At 41.1% G+C, this 1,437-nt stretch overlaps 1 pseudogene; it reads right to left on the bottom strand.

Annotated features, from left to right (window-relative positions):
• Positions 1-583: 583 nt before the first annotated feature.
• On the bottom strand, positions 584-1,146 carry LOC149219025 (uncharacterized; annotated as a pseudogene).
• Positions 1,147-1,437: the final 291 nt, after the last annotated feature.

Here is a 1,437-nt window from a genome sequence, read left to right as displayed (position 1 = left end):
AAGGCCTGTTCTTGCCTGGGAGGCCCCAGAGCAGCGTGAAATTGAGTGCATGAGAAAAATGTAGAGGCTGGGCAGCCATCTCTACACAAAAGAGCTAAAACTGCAGGATCGAATTTGAGACACGAAATATTCAAACTGCTCTTCTTGCCTCTCAGTTAGGTTCTTATTATGATTTATGGGTAGATGGAGAGAAAATAATGTCAGCAGATCCACCAGATGTTGAAAAATTTCTATAAAACCATCAACAATCGACCACCCCTAATTCTCTGTACATTGATTTGAAAACCGTTTTTTACGCAGTTACCAAAACAGGGTCTCGAAGAATCGCGATTCCCTCTCAAACCGTTAGGAATTCAAGCAAACAATTTCTGGGTTTTATAATTCATTCTATTAGGGAAAAAACCCATGTCTTCTTTTTTCTAAATTTGTCCTGGTTTGATCACAAACCGCTTTTGAAAACTGACGTTTGCAGGGATTGCGTATGGATGGCCTGTCAAATCCAACAAAATTCAATTGGCTTTGCCAAGCCTGTGACTTGACTAATCAGAATCAGAAGGTTTTCATTGCCACAAGATTCATGCATTTAACTGGAAAACCCCCCCGATTGGATCCCTGGCATCTTGGGCTTGGGTTCTGGGTGAGGATGATGTGTATTCTTTGGACTTGGTGGATGAGAACTAAATTTAAGAACCAAGAACTTAAAGCAGGGAATAAAAACAAAATACAGTACAACCAAGATGAAGGGCGCTGCAACCAGCCAGCCAAGCATCACGTGAGAGACACTAAGAAGAACATCATGAGAAGCTTGACCAGTTATGACCATCCTTAGTGCATCTGAAGTCAAAGCAAAATGATCCCCGCCAGTAATGACTTCACCAAGACGCAAGAAAGGCACCACCAAACTCAGTTCTATGGGTATGGCAACAAAGTTGGCAAGCATCGGGGTGGGTGTGTGAATATTGGATCCAAGCAAATCAGCAGCAATCCCACATAGTATCACTGTTGTACCGCAATTGGGAAAAATACCCAAGGTAATGCCCACAGTTGAAGACAGGGCTAGTTCTTTGGTTCTGCACCCCTTTTGAGAATTACGAGAAGAGGATCTAGCTTACGATGAGCCCAACCAGATCCTCGGCTACTACCCATCCTGAAAATTCCATTATTTTACTGTTTTTTTATTTTTTATGTTTTAACAATATGGAGACGCTGGCTTCATTTGGTTTCTCTCTGTTAGATTTTAAAGCCGGGTAATTGGGTTCTTTTGCTTTGAAAAAAAATCATCCCCTCTCTCTGTGTTTTCTTTCCCATCTGTGTCATTGAATTATGCATTGGGTTTTATTGAATGAAGTTTGGCAGTAGGTTATCTTGAAAATCCCACAGTCCATTGATGTGTTTGAAATCATAATTGCTAATATTGATTTAATGGCATGCGGGCTT

This window comes from Pinus tabuliformis, chromosome Q (assembly GCF_031772625.1).
Source record: "Pinus tabuliformis cultivar Carrire ecotype Pingquan chromosome Q, CPIR1, whole genome shotgun sequence".
NCBI lineage: Eukaryota > Viridiplantae > Streptophyta > Pinopsida > Pinales > Pinaceae > Pinus > Pinus tabuliformis.
The sequence above is the reverse complement of the archived record's forward strand: the minus strand, read 5'-3'. Positions and strand labels throughout refer to the sequence as shown.